The 27898-nt window shown below is 39.0% G+C and overlaps 1 protein-coding gene across 3 annotated transcripts in view; it reads right to left on the bottom strand.

Moving 5' to 3' along the window:
* Positions 1 to 27611, bottom strand: part of FILIP1 (filamin A interacting protein 1) — a 109118-nt gene extending 81507 nt beyond the window's left edge. For 2 of the 3 annotated variants that reach the window (XM_064447786.1, XM_064447788.1), the window contains exon 1: positions 27109 to 27611. The gene's annotated coding sequence lies outside the window, so the exon portion shown is untranslated. The remainder of the gene's footprint in view (positions 1 to 27108) is intronic. The other variant, XM_064447789.1, reaches the window with a different exon arrangement.
* Positions 27612 to 27898: the final 287 nt, after the last annotated feature.

The following is a 27898-nucleotide window of genomic DNA, read 5'->3' as shown; positions in this document are numbered from 1 at the left end:
AATTCTGCCCTGACCTTCTCAACTGTGCGGCACGGTTATGGTATAAGCAAAGTTTGGTACGTCAAAACCACTTCAGAGACAGCCAGCATGGAAAGATCAGAGCCAACGGATCTGAGCAATGATGTGTCCAGGCAGGCTCAGTGGCAGGACTGGTGGTGCCAGAGAGATTCTGAGGCCTGTGAGACCATGAAGGTCTTTCCTTTGGCAAAACATTTGCTCAAGGAGAACATGGTGTTCTGGAAAGCTGTGATCTTTTTAAAGAAAATAGTAACAATTTTATTCAGCTCCGTAGACTGGTTGTTATTTATAATTTATATAATTCTCCTAGTAACAATGCAGTCACACTAGGGACATTGCCATTTAAGGAATAAAGCAGGACTACTACGGTGTCTAAGTTAATAGCAATTACAACAGTGTATGGCATATTTCCCCATTATTTCGTAACAAACTGTATGTGAATTCTAGTAAATTCTAGTAAATATCAACTTGGCATTTGTAGATTATTTTTGTCCTTGCTCTGAATTGAAAGAACAAGATTTATTGGATTATGAACAACACAAGGATAGCTACAATAATGAATTTTCAACCAGCTGTAATCACAGTTAAATTGGTGCAAACACATTAAGTAAAACTGGGCTTTATATGAAAAAAAAAAATCCCACAGATTATTTTACTGATAAATACTTCAGTTTCCTTGAAAATTTGTTTAGGAAACTTCAGTCTTCTTGAACAGCTGGTTCTAGGAGAAAATTGAGCAATTATCTATCTATCTATCTATCTATCTATCTATCTATCTATCTATCTATCTATCTATCTATCTATCTATCTATCTATCTATCTATCTATAGTAGAAAGCATTTCCTACAAGTTCAAGAATTCAGGTAATCACATTGTTATACCCACAAGCTCTGAATCACATCTGGCATGACAGTTTACAAGAAGCGAAGTAGAGATAATTTGTATGAGGCACATGGGATTTACAGAAATTAGTTCTTTGCCCTATAAAATGTTTGTCCTTCAAAAAAGTCAGTGAGAGTTTTCTCATTAATTTGAACAGAGGAAGGATCAAGACTACTGACTTTAAAAGTTAATATGCAACTATAGAGATAATGAAAGTGAGCCATGTTTTTGCAATGAAGATCTTAATTTTCAGTGCAATTTACAAAGTATAAGAAAAAATAGTTTGCTGTCCATCAACTCCTACTAGTTATTAAGATTACAAAAAGGTGGACCAAGGTTTAATGGGTCAAATTCTGATCTCATTTGTCTTGACTTTTCTGAGCTTAAAGAAGTTACTCTGGATTTTCATCAGTCTAAGGGAGGTTAAAATCTGATGTACTGAATGCAAAAAAAGTGACGTTCATGATTTGCAGAAACCTTGTTCACAGGACACATAGTTTAAAAATAGGCCCTTAAGAGTACTTTCCCTCCACTATATATGGACTTAAAGTCATCTTACAAGTGTAGTAACTACACCTAAATCTTCCCAAGAGGAGACATGCTGGAACACAGCTAGGACGTGAGTAATTCAGATCCTCTGATGTTTTACCGAGCAGTAGGATAAGGTAGACATTTTACATTACTCTGGAAAACCTTCTTCTTGTCTAAACTTTAAATATCTTGAGATAATATTTATGCCTATACATGTCTTATTCTCCATCTTAACTAAGTGATGCTACACTAAATATAGTGACATCACATAGCAAAAGAAACAATCAGAATAAATATCACTGTATTTAATTAAAATATTCTCCATTATACAATGTTGTGTTGTACTGAAAAGACACGGACTTGAATGAAGGCACTATTTCACTCACAGCCATCACACAGGTACATCAAAATACTCCTAACCACCCATTAGGCTAGTGAAAGAAGCAGCTTTGCTTGCAGACTTTGCCTTTAACCTAACACAGCTACAATAACATCACATCCCTTTGCACAGCAGGATGCCTCCTGGGCTTTTTTTTCCATGCTTGTTATTGAGAGTTTTAATCACATGCACTAAATAGAACAATTTTTGTTTGTAACTCTGTGTAGTCATACAGCATGTTGATTCTCTGGAGATTTGTTTTGGGGAAAGCCTCTCAGCTTACCTCATTCGCATACACACGCCCCTTTTCCCCCTATGCACCACGGATCAGGGAACCAAACTTAGCAGAAGGAAAGCTTCTTTGCCAGGTTGGCCGAGATACCCTAACAACAGCCTTAATGAAAGTCTCCATCTTCCCATTGATCTACAAGCCACAGTTCCCAGGACCCTCAAAGGAACAGCCAGGGAAAGCAAAGACCTTTTGAAGCTGCTTTTCACTCCCTTGCAGCTCCAGGCTCCAGCTGTCACACTGGGGATGGTACAACGAAAGGCAAATCCTTCTGGACGGACTGTCTGGTGGGGCACCGAGAACATCTGGCTATGCACAGTTAGTCAGAATAGGACACAAACTGAAGCTGATTTTGGCAGGCACCCTACGTCACACCAGCATCATTGAGAAGGCTTCGGGATGCACGAAGGGGCACCTACTTCCCACGGCCCACAGGCCACCATGGGGGCAGATGTCTTCCACTATCAAATCAACTATTTGATGATGACTTTTATTGTCAGAAATGTTTGTTAGTATTAGAGTTCCATTTAATTTATTGTCAGGGCCTTGAGGACCCAGGACCCCATGTGAGCCCCCCTGGAGCCCTCAGCCCCTGCCCCAGCATTGCCCCAGCAGGGCTGGTATACAGCTCCCCACCGCCCTGCCCTGCCTGGCCATGGGCCACACAAAGTTGGGCCCACTCATGGGCCCCCGCCCGTCCTGGCGTCAGCTCATCCCCATCCCCAGGGAAGTGTCTGATGCCCAGGGCTGGGGCTGCCCCCAGCCCACTAGTCCCCATGGGCATTCCCACTGCTCCCAGTCCCCCCAGGGAGCAGCCACCCATGCAGTGCCCTGACATGTATTTCCTTAATTGTGTATTTAATTGCATGTATTCATGGTTGGGATTCTCCTTTGCTCTTGCTTAAGAAATTGTTTGTATTTTAAAAGTTTTTCATTTTCATTGATCTTCATATGTGCATGTACCTGCTTAAACTTGTGTTCCTCTTTTCCTACAGCATATTACAAAAGCTCTTTTTTTTCCTTATGCTATAGAAGAGAGAAAAGCTAAAAAAGAAATCAGTGTGTTTATTCCTGAGAAAAGAAGGATTGTAGAAAAACAGATTCCCCCCTCCCAACCCAGCAATGTCTCTCCTCCACACTAACAGAGGCATCCTACACTCCAGTGATCGTGGCCCCAAGCGCTGGGACGGCAGGCTCAAGTTTCTGCTTGAAACTTGATTAAACTATGGACTCAGTAAGGATTGAATGTAAAACAGCCAAAAAAGATTGCTGTCACAGCCTTAAGAGCTGGGAGTCAGGAGCTTCCTGGACTTTTCCAAGAAGCTATGCCACAAGAGGCCAGGGGTATCCTTTTCTCTGTTGTCCTGGGAGGTGGTAGGATCAGTTGTCCCCACGTTGTCCTCTGCCTTCCAGTGGCTTGCACCACCAGCAGCACTCTGCAGAACTAACTCCAGGGAACCAACCCCCTGGACTCTGCCATTGAAATTTCTTAAAGGCAACGTGTGAATGAAACTCTGGCTGCTCCAGGAAAAGTTCATCATGTACTATACGGTGTTCATAGGAGTTTTCTCAGCCATTATTGTCAAACAAACTTTCAAAACGCCAGACCTATTTCTTCAATGATTACTGTCACAAATCTAATCAACTGCATACTATGGTGGCTGAAGGTCTCAACCAAACCATAATGTTCATTGATTTCCCAGCTTTTGATTAGAACCCTAAAATCCTTCATACTGCAATTTCAATCAACAACTTAGAAAAAAACCCCATTATTTCTAATAAAGATACCCTTAGAAGATTTCACAACCTTTACACAACCTCCTAAATATTTGGCACAGCACATCCTTGCAAGCCTGAAATTATTACTCTGTTTGCTATGGTTTCTTTTATTACGCTATTATACAAGACTGTTGTACTTTGTCATTTGTAGCACATTACCTCAGACTTGTTCAGGTACAAAGATGGACTTCTAGGATGATCAGGGGAATAGAGAATCTATCATATGAGAAGACCGAATGAAGAGCTTGGCTTGTTTATCTTAGCAAAATAAAGGCTGTCAAGGGATCTAGTTGCTCTCTATAAATATATCACGGAGTCAAACATCAGGGAGATGGGAGAGCCGTTTAAACTAAATGACAATGTTGGCAAGGGAACCCATCGGCACAGACTGGCCAGAATTTAATCTGTGCTAGAAACCAGAAACAGGTTCTCACTTAGAGCAATGAGATTTGGGAACAATTTTCCAGTTGGAGTAACAGCAGCAAAAATCCTAACTGCACTCATAGTGGAACTTGATAAGTTTATGAAGGGGATAATAAAACAGGATTCCTACAATATTAGGACAATAGATTTGATGACCCATTAGATGCTTTCCAGTCCTGTGTTCCTGTATAAAGCTACAGTATATCATGCAGAGTCTGTAACCTTCAGCCATGCATGCTTCAGAACAAGATATGCCAGCACACTTTGTATGCTTCAAGCAATTTAAAAACTAAACAAACAAACAAAAAAATGAAAACCCCCAACCAAATATTTCAGTTTAGTAAATATATTTGTTCAGGGTAGTGGTAAAACTTAAATAATTTTCTCTCCCACAATAATAAATTCAGTACAACCCAAATGTATTACAAAATAAACATCTTTGCCATTCAGTTGTCCATCACTGAAATTCCTAAGATTATTGATAAGTAGTTCTACTTGTCCTCTAGCACTGTTTAAGGTTTATCACAAATTTTATACAATACTTTATCCGTGACTTTTAAACCTTTGCAGCTGAAGTTCAACTGTTATTTATGGTATTTTGCTCTAAGCTATAAATTAATTAAGGACAAGTACATTTTTGTGCTAATGCATTTAATGTTGGAGGGTATCCAAAAGATATAGCCGAAGGAACAGAATTATGATTGTTTCTCATTTACTTTGGTCATAGCATGGGTTGTACACGTGAGAGGAAAGACATTTTGTTAAAAACAGAGCCATCTGTTTTTGGCGATACTTTATAGAACTTCAGTTTTTTTCATGCTTAAAAGATTGCTTAAGCTGAGTCTGAAGTAAAAACCCATGAACTTCTACAAAGCAGAAAACTTCTTGGGTAAAAAAAAGAAAGCTTGGAAAAAAACTACTTTCACCAAAACCAGTAAAATGTTGACATAAAAATCAATTATTTACAAAAAATATTTCTTTCTAAATGCACAGACATACACATGCACACAGAGCGAGCCCCCCGAATGGGACAAAACTATGGCCATGATGGAACTACACATATTTTCACTTTCCTGTAGCTCCTGTTTGAAATTTTGATAGAAGTACCAGCACACTATCTTCATATAAAGTGTACTAGCACAGTGAAGGCAAATTTTACTATGAAGATGCCCAAAACATCACTATAAGATTGTATCTTATGGTAATTAATAGCATCTTCATCTAATTCACTCTACTCCCACCTAAGATGTCTTCATAAACCTAATATAGTTTTTTCTGGTTTTTTATTAGCAGCTCGCTTTCTTAGCCAGTGAAGTTAAAAATCTCTCACCAGTTTCTTGTGAACAATGCTAATTTCAACTCTTCACATTCTGCATTAGATGATCAGGAAGAAAGGATCCAGTAGAATGGGAAAATCTCTCCATTGTCACCAGTTAATTGATGGCTTAGGACCTGAATTATTGACTTCTAACATATTTTTCTATCTTATATAAAAATTCTTTTGAAAGCATTCTAAGCTTGTGGGTTTAATCAAACATGGTTTAAGTCAAGCACCCATTTACATAAATGTTTGTCTACATAGCTTTGCATGTCTTTTTTAATTTTAACTTCGTTGCCTTTTGCTTTTACCACATGTACATTCACTCATGCATTGTGAAGGAGCATCCATCCATCTTCTCCAGCCTCTTCTAATTCAACATCCTTCTTTCATGCCTCCTTTAGACCTTTTCTTTCAACTAAGCAGTCACAATTTCACTTCTGACTCTGACAATGCTAGTGGTTTTCATCATAGCCTCTGTTTCTATTTTTAAGGATTCAGTCAGAAGAGATATGCATTTTTCAAGTTCCTGATTTACCTCATCAGCTCACATGATGTACATACGTCAAAACAATCTTGTTTCCTCTTTAAACTGCTACCTTTGTCTCAAGCAAAAATAGTTCTTTATTTGAACAGAAACTGTCCATGTGCTCTGAAATCTTTCAGGAAAAAATTGGTCATGATTAAATGGAGACTGATGAGTTTTCAGAAGGCTGATGTTCTGAAACATTTTTTCATACATGGGGGGAAATGTCCTTGCTATTTTTGAGAAAAAACATGATCCATATTCAAAAGAGAAGTTACATACTTTCTGACACTAGATTCTGAATTTACACATCAGTAATTCAAACGTTTTTTAAAAATATACCCCTTTGATTTGTCAAGATTTATTTGCCATCAGACTGCTAATTCTTAGCTTCTTCCTCCCACATTAAAAGTAACATAAATCACTGTATCACCTACTAATTTAAAGCATGATGCCTGATCTCTTTTCCACCATTTTATAGTCAATATAGCAATGTAGTTCTAAAAAGGTAACATGTTGAATTATGCTAATCTTCAGTTGAAAATTTACAGATTATTCTTAAAGGCTTGTGCAAAAAACCAAGGTGGTTAAGCATTTCTGCACTTTTTCTCAATACTTATTATGTGCTTTACTGTGTAAATAGATTGATTTCACCAATCCGTGAGTTAAATCATCTCCATATTCAGTGAAAGTGGTAACTACTCAGCACACTGATTTAGACAAAATAAATTAAGCATGGCTGCTACGCTCAGCAAGAGCTGACCAAGATTCAGCAGTTAGATGTGCTTGTGAGACGGTAGGCCAGGTTGGTAGTGAACAGGAGCCTGTATTTTTTTATTACTTCTCTGCTGTTTATATGGAATAAATTAGTGGCTGTGGTGGGATTCCTAACAGATGCTTATTCACATAACAAAAGCACCATGGTATCTTGCATGCAGATCCTATGCAGAGCTGCCAAACACTGACAAGGCAAAGATCACAAACTTATTTCACAAGAGAGTCAACAAAGAAGGGTTGGGGCCCTGAAAGGTGTCTGAGAAAATCCTAATGGACCACATTATTTTGTTCAGGTTTGTTTATCAGATACAAGAGATGGCTTCACTAAGGAATCTCCAGCACTGTAGGTTTTAAGTCTCCATTATGACTGCTGTAAGTATAGTAGAGCCTCCCTAAGGACTGCTGGTTTCTGTGCTCCTCTGAAATATTATGGAGAAACAGTCTAGGGATGGTCAAGAAGTTTACGGTACTAATTCTAGATCTAGACCTCTGGGCAACAATATCATGTGCAGGTTTTTTATTCATTTGTCGTGAGATGCAAACCTGTCCTTAAGGATTTCACAGACATATCAGATCATTTCTTGCAGCAGCCAGAGAGCATTTGCCCTCACTCTCCCTTGCTTTTGTCCTGGCTGTGTCTGGGTAGGAAGCCAGGATGGTCGGTGACTGACATCTTTCAAATCCGTAGAGTTCTAGGAGAAAACTGGTCTATGCTCCTGTCACGTCCTGGCACCTGCCCTCTTTGGCTGGTCATTTTTGCTTTACACGGGCTTTGAAACAATCCCTACTGACAAACAAAACAGGGTGGTTCTTCCCACACTGAACAACAGATCTGCAGAACACCTTGTCTGTGGATGCAGAAGTTAACATGACTCGGAGGGAGACAGTAGAAATACTTCGAAGAAATACTCACTTATGGTTGCTAATTGGATAAACCACATCAGGTCTGGGCAATCTTTTTGACTGAAAATAGCTGGAGGCAGGGAGAGCGCTGAGGGGAAGTTTCAAATCCTTGCCCTGCACTTGCTCTCCCCTGCTAGCTGCTTTCGGCTGCTGGTTTCTGTGTTGGTTGGTTTGTTTGCTTGCTCCCAGCAGAGCACAAATGCAGTCCCCAGCTGCCACAAATTATGCTGTGGAGTTCCCTGCAGTTGACTGAATTGCAGGGGTTGGCACAGAGATAGTGCAAGGCTTAAACCTCACCTTGGGAAAACTAGTCAGTGACTTACTGCTAATTTAGTAAACTTCTCTCTTTTCGTGTGATTGCTTATGACAGGACATGGAGTTAAAACTGAAGGACTTGATGCTGAGCTATTTTAAATTACTATGGCTTGGCTGGGGCCCTTGAAATCAGTTTTTTTTATCCCACTGTATTTCAGACATGAAAAACGTGTTATCTCACTGAGAATGCTTTTATTGAATTGTTTTGAATGCAATTGTTATGTTTCCTTTATTATCTGAATGCAAAAGACTTCTATTTTTAGAAGAAAAAACATAAATCATACCCTGCAAAAAAACAAGCTGAAGTACACAAATATCATAATATCTCCCAGCAGGTTCTCTGGAACTGCGGAGCAGTTCATACAGCATAATTTGTGGCAGCTGGGGACTGCATTCATGCTCTGCTCTGGGCAAGCAAACAAACCAACCAACACACAAACCAGCAGCCGAAAGCAGCAAGAGCTGCAATTTAAAAGTGTATTGAATTGCTTCTTAATTGCAGAATAGTCTGATATCTGAAATCATTAACAGTGTTCACAGTGCATGTCACAACCAAAATTCCACATAAGTGTATTTTTAAAATTATCTCTTCTTTCACTTAGCCATTTTGTTCAAAAATCCCTTTCTCATGGATGAGTTGGTAAAATATGCATCACTCAAAGCTCTGTAAAAGTGCAGCCTCTGCTCTGCTTTATGTCAGATTATTTCATCAGCTCTTGGAGAAGGATTCAAACAGGGATGTTGGCAGATAAAAGTCCTTTTGGTTTGCTTTAAAATTGTGATATGTTCATTTCTAATTTTAATAAAACATGCATTGTACACAGGGCATTGGAAACATGCAAGAAAGGGGTGGTCTTTTTTACCTCACACTATCACTTCAGGACAGAGTTGCCGCTGAGGTTCTGCTCCACTAACCGGAGGAATAACTCCTGGGGCTCTAAGGCACTGCCACTGTCCTTTCACAGGAGAGGAGGGCCAAGGGATTCAGCTGGCATCAAATCCTTATGAGTTACTGCAAATCCCAATGCTCTACTTCTGCACGGAACAGTGCAGAACACCCTGCATGGCCTGATGTGTTCCCACTATGTAAAAGTTGTGTGCTCCATTTTGCTGACACCAAGGGTTCAAAGTGGTTATTTGAGTTTTCTGGTTGTTTTCACGGTTTAGCTGTTGATGCATCAAGAAATTCTCATTATTCTCTTCTCTGACAGAGCTTAGAATTGCCTGTGTGAGCTTTTTATGTTACTTGTTGAACTGCTGTTCAATAAAAGACAGTCCTCCAAAACAACATATGGTTAAAATAAGCTTCTTTGCTGGCATTTTTTTTCCTTGCTCACATGTTTCCGTTTGAAAAGGAGATATTCCTGTGAAATCCTGTGCACAATTGTGTCTGTAGCTCTAAGCACTCTTTGTCCAAGAGGAACTAAGAAAACCCAATGAAGCGTTATTAGATTTGACTCATCTGACCAAAGTATCATCTGCTATGCTCATTAATTACAATAGTTCAGGTGGAAACATCGGTTCTGAGCTTTATTAAAATTGTCTGTTTACTTCTTTTTTTTACTCATCTGATGAAAAAAGAACAAGGAAACAGGCATTTGAAGCAGAACAGTAGAAAGCAAACAAAGGTGCCTGCAGAGAAGATACTAAAATAATGCCTAAGGAACTAACTCAATAAAATAAGTTTAAATATGTGTCACAAAATTTTTTCCAATGCTAGAATTTTCCAGCGTTGGAAGTTCAAAATATTCTTGGAAGGTAGTCACTCTATCTGTAATCTTAGAGAAGTCTGATTCAATAATAATAAAATATATCTTTATAACGCAGAAAGGTTTTTATGTGATTGTTCAGATGATCCCAGGCATTTGATGTGTTCAGATGAATATGACATGAGTATTATGTCTAAACTAGTAGATGAAGCAGTGCCAGGGCTTGATCAAAATTTTGGCATGGGCTAACGAGTGGTCTTCCACAAATGGTTCAGGAATTAGCCCTGGCTGGGGTCCAGCCTAGCCAGGGGTTGGGAGCCTAGGCACAGCCAATCTGTTCTGAAAGCTAAGGAAGTTTAGTACTGTAGGTATGATCAGCCAGTGACAACTGAGCTGAGGGTCAGAGAACCAGCATTGGCATGTCTAATTTCCTGAAAACAGACATAGCCAAAGTGTCACCCATAAATTCTTAACAGTTTCTTTATGGCCATTACCACTTTGCTTTCAAACAAGGATAAAACTGTGTGAAGTGGAAACACATATTATTGCTCTACAAAACCGCAGCAGAACTGCAAAGCCCTGATTTTTGAGAGGAGGGCAAGCAAATGAGCAGCACTCAGACAAATGGCACAGTCAGGTGGAATGAATTCCTGAGGGGGACTGCAGCAAAGAGAAGAGGAACATGGTGAAAATATGGGAATAGCAGCTGCCATAGCTGTTTCTACAAAAGTAAAGCAGGTTGAGCAAAATGCCTCAGGAGCCTGCTCTGTGTCCAAATCCAAAGGGAAGAACTAAGATGACAGATTTGCAGGGAAGTGTAGTTCCATGCAGATGGGTGAGGTTGGACTCTACACTGTTGTGGCTCTTAGAGAGAGATCGGAGATAATTGGTTCCAAAGCTCACAGCTGGAAGGTCAGCCAAGGTGGACACTGGAACCCAGAGAGAAGTCCAGCTCGCCTGGCAGGCAATGGTGAATGCCAAACAGAGCAATGACACAAATCTCAGACCACAGAGAAACATGAACTGAGATAACTCTGATTCCCAGTGAGACAGCTGAAGATCCAGATAAAATCCGAATAAAATCGCATTTACACTGGTAAAGTGCCAGTGTGATTGCTGGTTGATTATCCTCTGCCTTCCCAAAGACAGTGTTTCCATCCCGCAAGGTGATGGACAATACCTATCACTGGCAAAGAGATCCTGACTGACAGGTACAAAGGTTTCATACAAGGGCTTGCCACAGTGCTATTCCTTTGCAGTGTCCCTCCCTAGGAGCAAAAGCAATCATGCTGTCCACACATTTTTTTTCCCACCATGGCACAGGTTCTGCTGACGAAGTATTGCTGAAACAGAAAAAACAAGAGCCTTCATCTTGTGTTTTGTGCTGTAGTGCTGTAGCATCAGATGAAGAAGTAATGGTGGGAAGAGTATTGCTTAACCCCATAACCCTGAGGCAGAGGTGTTCTCTGGAAATGGCATGTGCATAAGCCAGCTGCAACAGGCAAGATGTGAGGAACTGGGACAGCAGCAGCATATGTGGGTTATTCTGAGAAGTTAGCTACAAATTTCTACTAGGTATCCTCAGTGAAATGCTTTTTTCAGCGGTTCTTATCCTGGCATAATTTTCACAGGGATGGCAAAAGTCAGTTTGCTGCCACAGGACAGTTCCCTGGCTGAATTTCATTAGGTCACTCTGGAACGTGGAGACATTAAAGCTCTTCAGCAAAATGGTTATGGGATTGTTTTCACATGGGCAAACAACAATTTTCTCTCATCTCATTCTTGGAAATGCTCAAAGCATTCTAGCTGAAACTTCCAAAAACAATTCAGACTCAGCCAGACATCCAGCCTGAACAACTGAAGTTTGGCAAAGCTGTAAACAACCGGGTTTCATACAAGACTAGATTTTTTAATGAAAAATGTCAGGCAAAATTAGATAGGGGTCTTGTTATCAGCTTGTTCTGTAGTATGTCTTCTGTATCCCAGCTTAACATCGCATTTGTAAGTCAACTGGTATATCTGGCATTTAATATAGCGTTTAATATCTGTTTACATTTATACTTCCCATTTGCAGCTATTGCTAATTCCTGGTGGATTAGCTATATTTTGCTAACACAATGACAAAATTTGAGACTAACAGGAATCCTTCAAATGCCTCTGTTAACAGAGGTTCAGATTATTTTCTAAATCAGAGAAATCTGTGCCAGCATCACAAAAGTATCTGGATGGAACATCTTGATTTTTCTGAGTTTTCTCATTACTTTAAGGAAGGACTCACATGGAAAATATAAGAGAAAGCTACTGGAGCAGTTGACTTAGATCAGCTAGTTCTCTTTCTAAATTAAACAGAAGACTCAGAACATACCTGTGTTGATAAGACTGCTTATCAACAAACCCATTCCCTCCCTTCTATGTTCAAAAAAAGAGCATTTTTTAAGATGCTAGAAAGAAAAAGAGGTTTTATTAAATGGACTCATATATTTTTGTTTGTAACTGAAGCATCAGAAGTAGCGTCTGTTCTGAATTTCACTCTCTTATTCTCAGTGGATTTCAGGGTGTCTTAGAGAGTACATGAAAAAAAGAGATAGTTATGATCGGTAAGCTGAAATACACAACACATTCTCAAAGATGTCCTAAGAAATTTCTAAATATCCCTTATAATAGTTTCAGCCAAACTTGCCAAGTTTTTTCCTTTGTTTGATCTGCAGATGACCTATTTTGGCTGTACTCTTTAAATATATAAAAATAACATAACGTCTACAATTTATGTTTTCCTGCCTGCAATGCTCTATGACAGCATTTTTAAGAGGAACCTATCTGACACTGCCAGGCTTTTCTGTGATGTCCTTGGGAATTTTGACCTATTAACTACAACGAAGTTTTAATGCAAGCTGTTTAAGGCAGGCTTGTTTCCATAAAGAAACTGTTTTGATTTTAGGTGTTACGCAGATGAAATGCTGCTCCTCAGGGTTAGAATCCAGATGATTTCACTGAACTGCATGACAGAATGGCAAAGTTTTTGTGATCCTTGAGAAGCCTGTGGAAGGAGAGGTGTACCAAAGAGGTCAAAAGAAAACAAAATTAAAATACAACAGTACCTACACTAGGTATTTCTTAAACTGTCAAAGGCTACTTAATCTAGTATCATCACTGGACTCACAGAAAACCTAGGTTTGTTGCTTTCTTCATGGTATACTGACACCATATTATTTATTTGTACTCGTAGATATTTTTTTCAGTGATGGCTTTGTGTGTGCTTAGCCTCTCTCTACAGAAAGAAACGGGAATATGAGGTTAATACCAACAGTCTCCAGCTCTAAATCAGTTCCTGTGGCCTAGACAAGGGCTGGGACACCTGCACACTGTCTCTAAAGGCTCAAGGATGTGCTTTTCTCACCTACCCCTGGTGTTACAGCTACACTGCAAAGGCTTTGCCCCTTGGGGATTCCCACTGCAGGAGGACTGGAAGCAGAACAGTCTGAATAAAGCCTGCAGCTGAAATTATGCTGGGTAATTTCTTCTAGTAAACAATTCATCCCACCTAAAAGCATGGGTTTGCATAGTCTGAGGCAGATTTGGGTCAAATTCAGTATAAAGTCTCAGAGAAACAAAAAAATGAAAGTGGAATATATGAGCTGCAGAAACAGTTCCTTTTGCTATTTCCAATCTTTTTCCCCCATGCTAACATCACAAGAAGTCAAAGGTACTATCAGAGTGAAGCAGAAAAATGAGAAAATGTTTTCTCTTCTCTCTTTTTTCACATATCCCAATTCCCTGTCAAAGCCCAGTAGTGTTTTAAGTTCTTAGTATACAGAAAGAAACTCTTGTTCAAATTGTCTGCATGATTCAAAATGGGTATTTGAATAAAAATGAATTAATTTTGGGTCACAGGGAGTAAGAACAACTCTATGACTTTGCATGTAGCTTTGGGTCTTCCCAAGTGTCAGCTCTTGCTCCGGTGAGTATTTAAGTATTTCACACCAAGTAGACCTTTTTTTTTCCTGCAGAGAGTGAAGCAGTCATCTCAGAATATCTTGTATTTAAATTATTATCCTGGGAGGTGGAAGACTGTATTTTAATCCCTATATTGTAGCAATAAAGTATTCTAACCTTTTCCTTTCTGGGTTGTTTTGGGTTTTTTTCATGGTTCCAAATTCCCACTTGTCTTCCTGTTCTTCAAATTTTGCTAGAAGAGCCCCATAATAAAAACAATATTTTGCAGTCTGGTAAAATACCTAATCCAAACAAAAACTAATGCGCCTCAGTGCAAATCCTGAAAAAACATAGCAAAGCATTTATTTGCTTTTATTTTTTAGTTTCAGCCATCAATCAAAATAGTAGAGACGTATGCACCGTCTTAATCACAATTGATTTTCCTGGGAATTCTTTCGAAGGAGTAACTGAGCAATGCCTCCTTCCCACTTTCCTCTTTGGGTCTCTCTCTTACATGCTGGCTACACCTGAAACCTACCCTCCACCTTCTTCTCCTCTCTTACAGCCTCAGAGGTTCAGAGGCAGAACTGGGAGCACTATAAATGTTCTTGCTTTCTGTCTGGGAGGAAAGTAGTGCTGCATTTGTGAAAAGTTCCTTTTGTGGGTGAATCACCACAGTATTACTGAGTGATTGATTATTACATGAAAACTTTTATGAACCAAGAAATCAAAGCCTGTTTGCTAGGGGACTATACATTAAAATGGATAAAATATTTTTTATTTTGGCCATGGTAACAAATGTGCCTAAAACAAAGATATAAGGTGACAACTAATATAAAATGTAAAATATCAATCTACATATTGCATAGCTATATATGCAATATTATTTTTATTCCCAGATTCAGGGGCCTGTTCTCTTAGAGCATGGGAGAGGAGATGAAGGGAAAGAAGAGGAACTGTTGCTGCACCATTAGCAACCATGGGATGGCTGATGCACATGACCTGACTGCATCCCTATTTCTGCTGCTCCATGACAAGTGACCAGTATGAATAATTGCATAGTTACAGAGTTGCACTGTGATGCAGGTAAAGGCATGAGGGAGGCAGCATTTTCAGCCTAAGTAAGGGAGCCTTGAGATAGGGTTGATGTTGGGGTAAACTGAAATGTTATCTGTCAGCTGTAGCTGTCAGCAAAAATATTAAAGAAAGAGCAGCTGCATCATGCCTCAAGCAGGGGAGTGGAGCAGTCGTGGCTCCAAAATAGACTTTAGAGTCAGACAGAGTTTTCTTTTAATGAACCCCAGTAATAGTCATGGACTGTTTATTTTCAAAACTGCTTTGAGCCAGTTGATAATACTACTGCTTTTTAAATGTTTTAAATGAATGCTTGAGATGCAAGTAAAGAAGAGCTACTGAGAATAGGACTTACTGAAAAGTATGTTACTACTCCTATAAAATGTAATTTCTCCTACTAATTATTTTCAGCTTCTGTAGCTTTAAATTTACCCTCAACATTTTAGTGTATAAGTGCTGATATAACAATAAAATTGATATGGTGATAAAAAAATCATAACCACGTTTCTCAGATGGAAGAAAAAAAATTGGCTTATGATAGCTTCTGTAGCATTTATTCTTCCTTTTCAGAACATTTAATTAATAAGATACTAAGCTATCCTTAAAAAAATTATTAAAGAATAACATCTTACAGTCTTTTTGGGTTGCCATTAAAGAAACTACTAAGCAGTAGTCTCTTCTGGATCTTGAATTCCAAGATAAATGTAATAAAGCTTGTGGTGGGGTGTTATTGTTTACTGCTTGGAAAAACTTATGCAACAGCAGAATACTGTTCTGATTTTTGAGCTGCTGCTAATGAAGTACAACCAGACAGGGTACATTGCCATGAGTCAGGAAATCTGGATGTTCCTGGACAGAGGCCAAGGGAGCTTAGACACATCAGAGATGTGATGTATATGTATCCTCTGGGGGAGATACACTGAGATGTTTTCAAGCCTCTCAAGCTGCCTGATTCAAGAAGCAACCAAATGACCACCCTGAAACAAAGTTACTAGCTGTCTGTTTCTCAGAGTCCCTTGTTTTTACACCAGGGAAAGAAGAATGAAACGGGCTGTACCGGGGAGCTTAGAGGTTAGGTATTAGGCTCAGCCTTGAGACAGTAGGTTCAAAACCCTGAGGGTTTAACTTTGTTCTTTCACTAGAAAAAGAAAAAACAAAACAAAACAACAACAACAAAAACCACCAAACCACAAAAAAAGAACAAAACAAAAACCATAAATTAAAAAAAAAAAACCCTGATAAGCTACAATTTACTGTGAGACTTTACACAAAACTTTTGAACTCACGGTCTGCTAAAGAATGGGATGACTTTATTTGTAGGGTGCTACCATTGTACACATGGGGAGAAGCTCCGGTCTTCACAATGCTAAATCATTTGCTGAAATGCTGTTACGTGTTGGTGCAGTACTATAGCACGTACACAACTCCCTAGCACTTTTTGAGCTTTCAAAATGTTGTTACTGTGGGCCCCTATATTTTGAGTGAAATTAACTGGTTTCCCAAAGCTAGTTGGGATCATGTAAAAGGATGCCACTTTTTTCTTTTCCTTTCCACTCCCCTTCCTTGCAGCTTAACGTAACCGCCCCAGGAGACTTTCACTCTCCCCTACCCTTTTTTGATAGGTGTTTCCTTATCTTCCCACAACCCTTCCCTGCATCATGCCCCACGGGAGCTTTCTCAGCCTCTCCCAGCAGAGCAGGGCACAGAGAGCAGTTTTCTCCCTACGCAGCCTGTGCTGGTACCCCCAGGTACGTGAGCAGCTGCTTGCAATGCTACATTTCACACCTTTTATCGGGGGAAGCTCTCACAATAAACACCTGACCTCCCTTTCATGAAGTCCAAGGAAGGGTCATTTATTACCCCAATCTTTTTTCCCCTGGAAAGGCTCTCAGGTAAACTAAGAAATAATTTCCAGACTTTCTACTTTGATCTGGACTAGCTTTGGGCCCACCTTCACAGTTGCTGCTGCTGTTACACCGTGTGTGGTGTGATAGATGTGCGTTGCCTTCAGTGGTGTTTCGGCAGCTGTGGCTGCAAACCTTGGCCTGCCTCTTCTGTGCCGTGGCACACACGTGAGCGTGGGACTCTGCCCTGCTCTTGGACTCACTGTCCTTTCTGTCTACTGGTATTGCCAACTGCACACATTCAAAGTCTTCAGATAATCTTCCAAAGTTGTGTTTCAGGGGATTTTAAAGCAGTACATCATGGCATCAGATCATCTAGAGCTCATAGACTTCAACTCTTTTGAAGCCATCAGGACTGTTTTTCTCTATTTTTCTCTGATTTTATTTAAAGCTGAGAGTCATGTAATGGCAACCTAATGCCTCAGGTAAGTCCTTATTAAAACTCCCAATTGCCAAGAGAGTCACCTGAGCTGCCGCCATTGCTTTAGCAAAGCAGTCAGGACTGAAGACCCTGACTCCTTGCTGAGCCTGCAGGCAGCACCGCAGGACATGTCTGTTTTCCAGGTGCTCCCTCTTCCGCCAGCCAGTACGTGGGGTTCAGGCAGCCCCCAGCCCCACAGTGGCTCTGGGGCTGTCCCACCACTAATTTGGGCAGTCATCACCTGCCCATCCCTTCCCCCAAAGGTCCTTTTTCTTCCAAGCTACTTTTTTTCCCCAGCAGCCGCCTCCTTTTGCCAGGCAGCTTGTCCTGAGCACTCCCAAAATAACAAGCAGCTCACAAGCTGACAGCACCATCTTTGCCCTATGACTTACTTCTAGTATAACTGAACCTGAGGGAATGGTTTTGTTTTTCCTGAAACATCTTAGTATTGACACTAGTTTAGTTTCTATTTTGGTATGGTTTTGTTCTTGCAGCTTCCCAGTCACATCCCTGGTCATCCTCTTTCCTTTTTCTGCCGTGTTTTACCAGTACGGCTGATTTCTTGCTACCCACAACTCAGGGCATATCTGTGCTTCCCTCTGGGAAGCGCCTCTAAAAATACATATTCTTGTCATTCAGACTAATTCAACTTCTATTCCTACTTCTCCCAGCAGAATCTGTTTTCCAAGGAAGGCTATTTAAGTCTCCTTATTCAAAGCTGTTGACACGATGTTCAGTGCTGCAACATCTCAGGGTGTCAAAGTCACTACTATATTTATAGTTGTAACATCCCAGGTGTTATTAAAAGTGTAGAAGTAAATAACTTGCTGAGAGTCATACAAGGAGTCACTGATGTGAAAGCCAGCCTTTTAACCAGCCTTCCTCTCCCCCAGTATGATACCTAGTACCTCACAATTTAAGGTAGCATTATTTGAAAGGGATAAACAACAAAATTCAAACGTGGCATGAATATTTTGGAGAGGGAACCTGAATTTAGCAAAGTGTTTCTGATTAATAAGCAATCTATCAGATGGCCTGTCACTCTTACAGCCTACTCCCTGCAGCGTGATTTAGTCTTTATTTATACAACTAATGCTGGAGGTATCTAAATTAACCCTCCTTGCATGCAGTTACGCTTGCCTCATTTTTAGATACTCACTGCTGTCATGGAAGGATTTTTTGAGCTGACAGCAGAAGCCTGTAGAATTGTTCCCGCCCTACTTACTCCTTAACAAACTGTTATCAACTGTTGTGTTATGTCTACTGAACACTTACATAGATTATTCAGTTTATTTCTGATATTTTCCTGTGTTTCCATTGTGCTAGCTAAGCTAAGGAGAAACTCATTACACTGTCTGTAACTAACATTGTTTATTTTTCTAGACCTTCATTAGTTCATAGAGACCTGTGGTGATATAGGTTGTGTGGTCGGTAGAAACTAGTATCACTGCAGGGAATTTGTTTTCTTGGAGCCAGGCACCTGTGGCATTGTCACAGAGAGGGCTCTGAACAGGTCCTCCTGGGGCCCCAAGTACCACAGCAATCCTGTTGTGTATTTCCATTTACAGATAGATCGAATTCTGTATCAAAGGTACTTAAATTGTAACCCCTCCATCTTTCTAATAAAAAGCTGTTAAAAAATAATCTGGGTTTTAAGAACATGTTCTCTGAAAGTAGAAAACCAGTTTAGTTGTTTTTTTCTCTAACCCATAAGCTACTTTTAAAACCACTGCCCATATGGATTCAAGGCAGGATTCAATTCAAGTTAAAGACGCTGTTTTCTGGTTAACCCATTGTTTAGAGGGCCCTGGTTTTAAACCACTAAGCTTCCTGGCCTCTTGCTGAAGTACTTCTTGTCTGCCCTAGCCCATTCTGGTGTCTTTCAAAGCCTGGTCCCTTATTCTCAAATCTCACTCACTTCCTCACTAACTTAACCCCTGCTGAAACAAATGACAGTTTTTGGTTTTGTTTGTTGTTTTTTTTTTTCATTAAAAAAGCTGCAAGGGTAATTTGTATGACCACTCTGTGTGTGTGTGCAAGTCACATTAGCTCCTCAAGTTCCTCTCTGCAGCAAGTGTTGAGTTTGCTCTAGACAAGTACAATGGGATCTGAGACCTCTGTACTCCACCAGCTGTGAGAATTCTCTAGCCTTTTTCCACTAGCCTCTGATGATGATGGCAAAATTTTAGTTAAGGGTATCCAGTTTTAGGAACATTACCTGCTGATTCATCTAAAGTGAAGAGTAATACCTGTCTTCAGTGGTTATTCTTAATAGGCATGAAAAATTATGTATGGAAAGACTGCCTGCCACATCCCTTTGAGTGCCACAAGGCTACTACTTTGTCCTTGCTTCATGCTATAATCACCACCAGGTAAATTTAGATGCTTCCACAACCAAGGGCTTTTCTAAACCAAAACAGCCTAAGCTAGTCTCAGGTTGACTATAACTCCATCTAGGAATCCTGTTTGCCATATGTGCATCATGCTCTGTTCCTGATTAAGATACAATTGGAAAGAGATGTTCAGTAAGAAAAAGTGAACTCAGCAGTGGAAGCAGTCTCCAGGGTTTCCTTCCTCAAATTCAGCATCTCTGTTTTCCTTCCTTATTTGCTTATTGCTTACAATCTCAATGCTAGCCTTTCAGGTTATTGGACTACCTGGAAAGATAAAGATAGGATATACGTAACCTTTTTTTCAGCATTCTTTTGCAGAGAGATGGCACCTGCATGGCATCCTAATTCTAAACATGTGGCTTTCAAACAGAATGTGGCAGGGAGGAGGCGGAGGAGGAGGGTGTGCTTTTTAAAAGCTGGAGTAAACTAAGAAAATTACATACAAGATTTTTCATTCTTATTATGTTTGGTTGAGGATATAACACATTAAACATAACAAAATCAAACAAAAAAAAAACCACCCTACAGATATCGCTTCTTTTGCAATTTTGAAAGCGCCAAAAGCCTGTGATCTATGTTACTATCAGCCCTCTCACCAGCCATCTTTTATTCAGCGTATGGATTTCAATACACTGATTATGATCATTGGCAAAATATTCCTCAGCCAACCACGTTCAAAACTTTGTGATCCAAATAAGATGCGAGACCTTAGAATCATTACAAAGTAAAAATACTCAAGATAACTTAAAATAATCAAAGCCCCAAGCAACCTGACCAGACCCTGGAGTCAGTCCCGCTTTGAGTGAGACTGGATGACTTCTGTCAGTTCCTTCCACCTAAATTCTGGTTCTGTAACTCCATAAGCGGCACCTCTCATTCAGAGGACTGTGACCCTGCCTTTTACTATTTGCAATATGATGCCTTTTGTGACTTGGATTTTAGCTTCTGGCTCCTGCCATTCGAAGTGGCAGTGGTTCCCACAGCCAGCTGCCCCGTAACACGTGGTTCCTCTGGCATTCAGGAGCTCTGTTGCCATGTGTGTCCCTCTGTGCAGAAAGGACATCTGCGCTATGTTTGACATGCTTGAGGACATCTAGCATGGCATCGTTCCCTTCTTTCTGTCTCCTGCCCAGAGTAAAAAATCAGAATGTTTATTTCTCTCTAAAGAATTTTATCGAATGAGGAACTGAAATCCTTACCTACTGGAGGATAATTCATGTTTCTTTTTATTACAGAAGTCCTTGTAGAAGAATAAAGGGGGGATAAATAAGCCACTATAGAAGAACTACTGAAACCTTTACCTTAAAAGTTAGATCCAAGAGGTTTTGTGATTACAGATGGTGGGACAAGTGAGATTTTGGGGATCAGTATGAACAACAGACACAGGAATTGAATAGCTTTAGCATAAGAAATATATGCCTAATTTATTTTTTTATTTTAATCAGCCCAACACCAAACCACTCATGATTAACCACATGTGCTTTGCCACCCTTTTATTTGTGTCCTTGCTTACGGCTTTTAAAGGGATATTTTTTCAGCAATCTGTAAGTATGTTCTGTAAGTAAGAATGTTATTTGAGTCACATAACTAGATAATGTGAGGTTTTATGAATATCCGATCTACTACATTCTCAGATTTGAACTTGAGGATAAATTGTATATGTTTTTCTTCAGTGTGTATTTGTTGTCACAGTAACTGCAGTTTTCCCAATAAATGGAAATTGCATCGTTTCCTTAGCATTCAGGTTATTGCACTGAAATAGCGCCATGAACTCACCATTTCTCCCTTCCTGTTGTCAAGCTAGATCTCATTTAGCTACAGGAACAGGCACTCAAACAGGTTAGTTTAGATACGTGCGCCTTAGAAAGCTGAAGCAAGTCTGCTTAGCCCCATTACATCCTATGACTCATGCATGTGTGGGAAAGACCTTATTTTCACAGAGATCTCTTAGATAAACAAGGCAAGTTGGCAGCAATTCGATTACACTGATGTTAGCAGTCTCCTGCTTTCTGTTGCATTCATTTTCTTTATATTTTCTGAAAAATGCAAGCAGTCTGATAAACTCTAATGAAAACTCTTGTACCAAGGACACATGATCTTTTCTTTTCAATTACTTTTTTGGATAGGAGCAGCCTTAAAACCAGTTTCTAAAAAAATCCTTTTCTGTTATTACAATATAATCCACTTTTTCTCAGTTTTTTTTTTTTAATTTTGCTAGTGAAGCTGTAGCTCTTGCTATCCACAGTCATAACACACTAGTTAGTTAGATACCTCCCCTCATCCAAATCTAAAAGCCTCTAAATACTGTGGACTTCAGATAGAAAATGGATTTAGCTTCCAAAATATTATTTTTACATATGCACCAGAACAAACTTTTGAACAGCATAAATCATAAAACATTATACTCTTTGACACTATTTCCCCAAAAAGGAAAAGTAAAGAAAGCAACTCTTACTGTATTAAAGCGCTCTTAAAGTATATAAATCAAACCAAAAAAAGATTACTGCAAATTCACTGAGGTTTTTGCTCTTGTTCTGAAAGTCCACTGGTTTATATCTGAATGAGTCTGGCCACATCATAGATAATTAAGAATTTAATTGCCTTAATCAGCTTTGAAATGAAACTCATTCAGTCAATGTACAGCTATCTTTTAGATTCACACACCCCTTTGCTTTGTCAGCTAACAGCAACTAGACGGGGTTGCCCATTTAAGGGAAAAAATACAAGCTCCAGCCTATTTCCCTGTACTTCAGATGTGTTTGTCCCACTCCTTCAGCAATGCATTCTGTAACACCAAAAAGCATTTCTTTTTTTACAGAAGGCATGCACAAATGCACACACATATGCACATTTCTGATTAAGTTTCAATTCTCACAGAGCTGCCAAATTAAGGAACTAGATGTTGGAATTCTTCATTTTCTTCTCAGTTCTATAATACCACATATAGTAATCTTCTGTTAACTGGGGGAAAAAAAACCAATGCCATTTCATTTACTAGAACACTACTCACTAAACAGCCCAGGATAAATCATGTACATTAACAGCTGTGTATCTATAGAAGAATGATTTCAAAATAAAATACAACTGCACTTTTTTAATATATATTTTTAATTGTAGAAATTGCCTCTTTCTCTGTATTTGTGAAGTGTGTAAACCCTTTTGGAGGAGACTGCAATCTATATAATCTTTCATATCATCTTTAGAGCTAGCATTTGCATGCTTTACTTGTGGAAAAGATTTAGAGATACAGTCCAGGCAAAGCAGAATGCGAATGATAGCGCAAAGCCATCTTGAATTAAAAATATGAAACCAAAACAAATAAACCTGTCCCAATTTAGGAAGACTTTGTGTTTGCACTGTTATTAGTACTTATTTTGCTATGATGGTAAGAATAAAAAGTAATACAGAAAGTGCAGATTATCTGCAGAAGGTGGAGGAATAGGTGAAAAGACCCAAAAGAAAAGGAAAAATCTAATCAAGTATCCAGAAAGGCACAATTTTCACAAGAACCTTTGGTGTCACATAGTCTTCAATATGACTACAGACTCCCACTATCTCTCCCAAGCAGGAAATAGGCACAATTGTTCCTGTCCTTTGGACACTGGTACTCAAATAATAAGAGGAGGACTGTGTTATAAATGTTTTACTTCTCTAGTGTCACTAACTTGGTACAAATACTAGCCACTAAACGAGAAAAGGAGAGGTTAAGACACCTTAATTCATTATGAAATAATTGTTTCCTCAGTTTTCCAACATCCTCCAATATCAAGAAAAGCCTGTATTTCCCTCAAAATTCCCAGTATTCTCTATAAAATTAGGAAAGAATTTTCAGTAGAAAACACTGAGAGAGATGAAAAGAGAAAAGCCTAAAAATTAAAAGCACCAGATTATGGCTATTTTTTCACATACACTATTTAATCTTTCTAGCTTTCATTTCTTATCTCAGGTTTTATATACCAAATAATTTTTGTGAAATAGGAAGCATAAATAGTGGCATTCCTTCTCCTTTGTCTTCTTGTTTCATCTGGCTTCTTCACAAATATTGTAGCTCTATTCCTCCAAATGGCATTTTAGACAGGACAAAATAGAAAGACAAAACCCCTGACCTCAAATTCAGTTCATATATTAATTATTATATTATTGTATTATTGTATTATAATTAGAATATTGTATATTATAATATTAGTACTATATGTAATATTATGGCAAACTGCAACAACAGAACTTGAGAAAGGAAGGGAAGAAACAGGAAATTAGAGAAAGAGTAAAATGTCTCTTAGGAAAAAAATTATTTGGACAGGAATACAGATGATCCATTTTTTTAAATGCTCTTGAGGGGACTGGAAATTTATTTGTTAATTATTGAACACTAAGACTTGATCTTGTTAAACTCAAAGGAAATCTCACTCTTAATTCAGTTGCATAAACCTGGCCTCTGACTCAGCACAGCTCTGAGGCACATTCTTAATTTATGCCTGGGGGCACATCAACCGAGTTAGATGAGATTACCAAAATCTTTAAATTAAGCATGTGTGGAATCTGTGCCAACAGAAAGATCCTGTAGCAGGAGGAGTTTTACTGATACACCTGTATCAGTAAAAAGCTTTTAGCATGGAAATGGCTACACTGGTGAAACAATGACCCAGAGGAACAAAATATGACATACTAGTAAAAGCAGAGATTACCCAATACACTTACACTTAGTCCACAAGCTCCTTCCAGGAAGCACAACTATATCTTCAGGAGTCCTACCTGGGTTGACATAGCTCTGTTAGTAGGCAAGTTTAGTTGTTCCATGACATTAGTGTCATGTGCTACAGGGAGAGGCACTACAGAAAACTCATATGTCATTAGGTCAATTTCAAGCTTACTAAAGCCAGTACATAGAGGATGGACCAGTTAACATCAGAGCCAAAGGTCACTAGACTACCAGATATGAGCAGGAGGAGTACAGGAAAAACAGGGCAGATGTAGGCAGGGACAGAACAGTGCTGAGCTTTGAAGACGAATTTCAAGTCTTTGTATTTGGTGTTAAAAGGAACTAGACATTCTCTAAAGAGATTGAAAGACTGAGGTGATGACAAAACACTCAGTTAAGATGATGACTTTACCTGTGGCTAGATTGATTAAAAGAAGCTGTAAATTATAGTATTGCTGTAATGAAGGTGAAAGAATGAGCCACAGGCAGAGTCTGGAAATGGATTCAGACTGGGGGCAATACACTGTCTTTAGCACCGTGAAAGGCACCATTCATTCAACAGTTACAGGAATATACACAAAATCAAAATAATATATAATGGGGAAAAAAATCGGGTATGCTATGTCTACTCGTCTTCCAAGAAAATCTCTACAATGGAGTGTATCGCCAAAACCTAAATTACTTTCTGATTTGATATAAAATTGAGCTTGGTTTCACTGTAGTCATTAGCAGAATTGGCTGTTCTTCAAATATGAAACCATCTGTTGAATAGCCACATTACATATTCCACAGATTTGATTGGAAAATCCCAGAGCCTCTTTGTGGACACCTGTTGAGAAGAGTAACTTTAGCCGCCTCCTCCATTTTGAAGTGAAAGGAAGACAGATGTATGTAAAACCACAACTCCATGTGTTAGAGTTGGAAGTTGCTATCAAACTGCTCAAAAGTCACTTCATTTTATAGTTATCAGGCTAATAATTTTCCTTTTGCTTTTAAAAACTTTGCTAAAAGTAAATTGTGCAAGAAAAGTAAATATATAAAGCTGCACATTATGCTGAGCAACAAATAAAACCAAAGAGCAGTCAATAATTAGCATAGCATTTTCCCAGATTTTGTCATCCCTATATATTTAAAAGGTCAAATTTGCCATTTCTCCACAGTTTATTATTTGCCAATTAACACAGTCAAAATAAGAAACAGTTATTTTCACTCTAATGTCAAACAACAAAAACTGTACAAATCATATTGTCTCAGTTTTAGTTCTCACTGCACAGCTTTCTTATGAAAAAATAACTTTCTCAGGATATGTCTATATTAAAAAGTAATACCAAAGTTTCCTTTTGAGATTTAGGTTTGGGATACCACAGTGCTGTAGTAATCCCACAGTAATGATTATCACGTTAAGTCATGGCCACCAAAAAGTACTCCTATATAGTGCTTAAGTAGTGTGCCCCTTGCTACAAAATGAAATGTAGACCATATTATTTCTACTTCTAAGAATTTTTCTCCATCCTAATACTTCATTTATCTTATTGTTTCACAGGCAGTTACATTCTCAGCCACCAAGTCAAAGCTGCTTCAGAGTATTTTAATTTCATCTAATCTGTAAGCATTTCACTGCTAAGATGTGGTATTGATGTCATTTATATAGCATGCGGGGATGAAACTAGAACGATTTAGCTAAAGCAAGACCTTCTCATCTTCCTGAGGCAGTCCCAGAATCCACAGACTAAGTGTCAGACACCACAGACAGTCATCATAGACTCAGTCAGTCCACTCCTTCTTTAGGACAAATATTTTTCTTCTGAGACAATTCTACATAAATCTGTGAACAGGGCTTTTGCACGGGTTAAGTGCATTCTTTAAATCTTTGCCTTCATAACTGAATTCAGATTGCATATGAATTCATAATCAGTACATCTTTTAAAAATTCATGCATACTAGATTTCTTTTGTTTGGAGAAAATGGCTTTAAAAGACAGGGTGAGGGGGATTAATTGTTCAATTGACCAAACAGATTTTGTCATCTTAGACAAAGCAAATCATACTAAGCAATTCATCTCTTAAATTACATGACCATTATGCGACCATAGGATATGCATTTCCAACAGACAAACAGGCTTCCATTCTGCTGGCTGGGTAAAACATCTGATAACTAGTTTCTCATTTATTTTGCTAAAAGAAACAAACAATGACCCAGCTCAAGCACACTTGGGTACAATAAACATAAGGCCAGTCTTAGGATGGTTGCATATACAGCTAATCAATCGAGCAGAGATTAGTATTCGTTCTGTGTGAATAAGTACAAGAGGAAGAACCAAGAGCTGTTGTCACAAGGATAGTATGAAAGGCACCAGGTGTGCTTGTGTGTTAAAAGTTAGTATGGAAACAAAAAATACAAATGTGCTGGGTCACCAAATATTCAGTTAATTCAGTTGCTGAATGTCTATTTCCTCTTACTTCTCACACAGGCTGTCACCATTTGTAATAGCTGCTAGTCTATCACTGGTAAGGGATGATATGTATTCTATTCTTAAATGTTGGTTTGTCTTCTGAAAGCAGATATAAGCAAGATACATGTCAAAATCTATACACATTTTGTCATACTACTAGCTACTTGATTATGCTTGTTCTAAGAACTGCAAAAGTTATTTAAGCAACGTTTTTCTGTGATGAAAGCATAAAAAGAAATCTAAAACTTCTACCCCAGCTTTCATCTAGTGACATTTCCAAATAATGCAGAAGATTGTTCATAGAAGGAAAGATGCAATAGTCACTAGAAAAGAAAATAACTTCTTTCAAAAAGAATGCATTGGAGTGGTTAGCTCAGCCTTACCTGTCAGCAACACGAACCTAGAAATATATCCTTTACACCGCAAGATCACAGTAGCTCGTCCCACAGCACTACCACAGTAGTAGACTGATCCAGCCCAGGAGAACACAAAGAGAGAAACTTTTCCCACTTTTCTAGGTCTACCAGCAGCTGAAGTAATGAAGGAAATGGGGTAGAGAACAGAAAACCGGAGCTGCTTCTCACAGAAATCCCAGGCAGGAGAAGTAGGAGGTATACTCTGTCTGTGTCTCACCCAGACTTTTGTTTAAAAGTTTTTTCAACTGTTGCTAGGTGGTGTTAGGCTTTGGCAGTTTAGTTCTCAGATTGTATTTCCCCTCTTCTGGTCTCTTCACACAGTGTTACAGCAATGACTTTGTTGAGCTGAGCTCGCTTGTGCTATATTTAACCAGTGTTCTCAGCAAGTCAAGCCTGTCAACAGCTGAGAAGTTTGGAGCAGGCTTTGCTGAGTTCCTCAGCTGCTGAATTATCAGTGGATGTAGCACTGCACAGCCCAGCTACTACATTCACTGAAAGATTGTGGGGAAACTGTCAAATCCTTTTAAGGGCTTCCAGTGACTTCACGGGAGTAATTACTATTTAAAGCACTAAGTACAAGATGTGTATTTAGGCATATATTTTAGACTGCTAGAGAAAGAATACTTGCGTTCACAGCAGATGAGTTCAATTATTTATATAGTGAGGATTTTCCTAGGACAAGTAGGAAGTTTATAATTTGAAAGGTATGCACTTCACTTGAGGAAAAATTACATGTAGGGAGAACTTTTTGCAGCAT

Source organism: Phalacrocorax carbo, chromosome 3 (genome assembly GCF_963921805.1).
Source record: "Phalacrocorax carbo chromosome 3, bPhaCar2.1, whole genome shotgun sequence".
In the NCBI taxonomy this organism is placed as follows: domain Eukaryota; kingdom Metazoa; phylum Chordata; class Aves; order Suliformes; family Phalacrocoracidae; genus Phalacrocorax; species Phalacrocorax carbo.
The sequence above is the reverse complement of the archived record's forward strand: the minus strand, read 5'-3'. Positions and strand labels throughout refer to the sequence as shown.